General features: G+C 50.2%; 1 non-coding gene across 1 annotated transcript; it reads right to left on the reverse strand.

The window, feature by feature from the left end:
• Nucleotides 1–2,067: 2,067 nt before the first annotated feature.
• On the reverse strand, nucleotides 2,068–2,141 carry trnai-aau. The gene has a single exon. It is a non-coding gene; the product is annotated as a tRNA-Ile (tRNA).
• Nucleotides 2,142–4,097: the final 1,956 nt, after the last annotated feature.

The following is a 4,097-nucleotide window of genomic DNA, read 5'->3' on the forward strand; positions in this document are numbered from 1 at the left end:
GGTGAGGTTTCAGATGGAGAAGGCACTAGCAGGCCGGGTGGATAGATATGCGATTGCGACGGGGGCATTAAAGGGCAGGTTGGTAAGGGCAGCACGGTGGCACAGTCGTTAGCACTGCTGCCTCACGGCGCCAAGGTCCCAGGTTCGATCCCGGCTCTGGGTCACTGTCCATGAGGAGTTTGCACATTCTCCCCGTGTTTGCGTGGGGTTCGCCCCCACAACCCAAAGATGTGCAGGCTAGGTGGATTGACCATGCTAAATTGGCCCTTAATTGGAAAAAATTAATTGGGTACTCTAAATTGAAAAAAAAAAGACGGGAGGTTGGTGACACTGGTGAATGTATATGTCCCCAACTGGGATGATGCAGAGTTTGTGAGGAAGGTGTTGAGGGCCATCCTGGACTTGGACACGCATGAGCTACGAGAGGGGGGGATTGGAATCTGGTGCAAGAGCCGAGGGTGGATAGGTCTCAGCCGCGCTCACTTGCCCAGTCAGAGGGGGAAAGACGTTGACTGGGCTTATGAGAGAGATGGGAGGAGTGGACCCGTGGAGGTTTCTGCATCCGAGGGAGCGGGTGTATTTGTTTCCTCCTCCCCTGGAACACAAAGTATACTCGAGGATAGACTATTTTGCAGTAGGGAAGGCGTTATTGCTTGTTTTCAAGGGATCGGAGTATTCTGCGATAGCGATCTCGGATCATGTGCCGCATTGGTTGAATGTGTTGGAGAGGGGGGTGGCCCAGAGGTCGGGGTGGAGAATGGTTGTAGGGTGTTGGGGGACCGAAGTTTCTGCGATAAGTTCGGGAAGGTGATTGAGGAGTATGCGGGATTTAATTGTACAGGGGAAATGTCGCAGGCAGTGGTGTGGGAGGCCCTGAAGGCAGTAATAAGGGGAGAGGTGATCTCATTTAAGTGTAAGTTGGACAAGGAGGGGCGTCAAAAGTTAATAGAGGAGATGTTGTAGGTGGACAGGAAGTACACAGGAGATGCAGCTCCAACCCTTCGGGACAAGAGGAAGGAGCTTCAGGCATAGTTTGACCGGCTGTCGACAGGAACGTGGTGCGCTGACTGAGGCAGGCAAGGGGGACAGTTTATGGATATGAGGAGAAGTCGGGGCGTATGATGGTTGGCCAGCTCCAGAGGAAGGCGAGGGAGACAGTCCAGGTGCAGGAAAGGACGGAGAAAGTGGTGTTGGCTCCGGAGCAGATTAATCAAGTTTTTGAGGGGTTTTACGGAAAGGTGTATAGGTTGAAGCCACTAGGGGAGGTGAGGGAGTTTCTGGACAGGTTGGAATATCCGAGGTTGGGGGAGGAAGTTCGGGCTGGGCTGGAAGGGCAGCAGGAGGTCAGGTAGGTAATCGGGAGGATGCAATTAGGGAAGGCAGCAGGGCCAGTTGTGTTCCCAGTGTCTGCGAGCGGCGTGGGAGTAGCCCCACAAAACATGTGCAAATGTTTTGGTCCTGCCCAAAGCTCGAAAGCTATTGGAGGGAGGTTTTTAACATCATCTCGGGGGTGTTAATGTGGACTTGGAGCTAGATCCTTTCAAGGTCATTTTCGGGGTGTTGGACCGGCCCAGTTGCAGGCGGATGCTGGGCAGACGTTTTAGCCTTCGCCTCGCTGATTGCTCGTAGGCAGGTTCTGCTGGAGTGGAGGTCAGCTTCTCCACCCTGTGTCTTGGCGGGACGGGGGGGCCCTGCTAGAATTCTTCATCCTGGAGAAGGTGAAGTTTGAGCTAAGGGGGTGCGAAGGATGGTTTCTGCAATTCATGGGTTTGTTTATCATGCACTTTCGGGAACTTGTTGCCATTGAACACTTGTGGGGGCGTTTGATTTCTTTTTTAAATGAAAATGAAAATCGCTTATTGTCACAAGTAGGCTTCAAATGAAGCTACTGTAAAAAGCCCCTAGTCGCCACATTCCAGCACCTGTTCAGGAAGGCTGGTACGGGAATTGAATCATGCTGCTGGCCTGACTTGGTCTGCTTTCAAAGCCAGCGATTTAGCCCTGTGCTAAACCAGCCCCTTCATAAACATATGAGGCTCGGATCATTTTGTGATGGGGTTGCTTTGTTGGCCAGTGCGGGGATCGAACCCGCGACCTTGGCGTTATTAGCACCACGCTCTAACCATCTGAGCTAACCGGCCATGTACATATTATTCTGTTTTTTGTTTCTGTTATTTAACTTATTTTTGGAATTTGCGAGTTGATGTTTCAGGCTGTATATTGGTGGGGTTATTTTTGCCGTTGTTTCTTTTTGTTTCTCTTTTGCTGTTTGTATGATAAAAATGTGGCGAAAATTGTTTTTAAAAAAGTGTTGAACGTGAGATGCCTCCTTGAACCACTGTAGCCTCTGAGGTATAGGTACATCCACACTGTTATTAGGGAGGGAGTTCCTGGATCTTAACCCAGTGATGGTAAGGAATGGTGATACATTCCCAACCACTGGTTGAGTGAATTGGAGAGAAACTTCCGGGTGGAGATGTTCCCAAATATGTACCACCCTTGTCCTTCTCAATGACAGTGGCCGTGTGTTTGCAAGGTGCTGCCTATTGAACCTTGGTGAGTTCCTGCAGTGCATCTTGTAGACGGTACACATGACTGCTACAGACCGTCAGTGATGGAGGTATTGAATGTTTGTGGAAGAGGTGGCAATAATGGTATAGAGCTTTGTGAGATTTGTTGGAGCTGCACTCATCCGGGTAAGTGGAGAACACTCCACTGCGCTCCTTGTGGATGGTAGATAGACTTTGGGATTCAGGAAGTCAGTTACTCGAAGGCTGGTAACGTGGAACGTCCGGGGACTGAATGGGCCGGTTAAAAGGTCGCGGGTGTTCGCGCACGTCAGGAGCTTGACAGCGGGCGTGGTCTTTCTGCAGTAGATGCACCTCCATGTGAAGGGCCAGGTTAGGTTAAGGAAGGGGTGGGTCGGACTGGTTTTTCACTTGGGGTTTGATTTTGCTGCTCTTGCTCATGTATTTGATTTGTTTGGCCCCTTGTTCTGCACTGTAACCAATCACTGTCTGTCAATGTACCATTTGTCAGAATCTGTTGATTCTTCTTTTTGTCTACTATGTACGTACTGTGTATGTTCCCTTGGAAAAAGTACTTTTCACTGTACTTTGGTACATGTGACAATGAGTCAAATCAAATCCAAATCAAATCAAATTTGAAAACTAGGGGAGTGGTGATTTTAATGAGCAAAGAAATGGGATTTGTGAGTGCGAAGGAGGTGAGAAATCCGGATGGGAGATATGTGATTGTGAGTGGGGTATTGGAAGGGGAGCCGGTGGTGTTGGTAAATGTGTATGCCCCAAATTGGGATGATGTGGGTTTTATGAGAGAGTTTCTGGAAACGATTGAGGATTTGGCCACACACCAGTTGATCATAGGAGGTGATTGTAACTGCGTCCTGGAGCTGAGGGTGGATAGGTCGAGCCCCAGGTCGATGGGTAGGGTACGAATGGCGAGGGAGCTGGGGGGGGGTTTATGGAGAGGATGGGTATGGTGGATCCATGGCGCTTTCAGAACCCAGGGGGAAGGGAGTATTCCTTCATTCCACATGTCTATAAGGTTTTATTTGAGGATTGATTAGTTTGTAGTGAGTTGGGAGATTTTGGTTGGGGTGGAGGGGGCAGAAGCATGCGGGGATAGTTATCTCAGGACCATGCGCCCCAGTCGCTGGAGATTTGGTTTTGAACGTGATGAGAGCAGAGGCCGGAGTGGAGGTTTAACTCAGGGTTGTTGGCGGATGGAGGTTTTTGTGATAGGGTGTTGCGGGGGCGATTAAGGAGTATGTGGAGTTGAATCAGAATGGGGAGGTGTTAGGCAGCCATTTTTGGGAAACACTAAAGGCAGTGGTCCGGGGGGAAATTATTTAATTTAAGGCCCGAGCGTGAATAGGGAAAGGAGGGAGGAACATGACCATCTAGTGAGCAAGATAGTGGAGGTGGACAGGGAATATTCGAGGGTGCCCACCGTGGAGGGATTGGTGAGGAGGAAAAAGGTTGCAGGGGCAATTTGACAGGCTGACAACGGGGAGGGCGGTAGGGCACCTGCGTAGGGCAAGGGGGGTACAATATGAGTATGGGGAGAAGGCGAGC

Source organism: Scyliorhinus canicula, chromosome 12 (genome assembly GCF_902713615.1).
Source record: "Scyliorhinus canicula chromosome 12, sScyCan1.1, whole genome shotgun sequence".
NCBI lineage: Eukaryota > Metazoa > Chordata > Chondrichthyes > Carcharhiniformes > Scyliorhinidae > Scyliorhinus > Scyliorhinus canicula.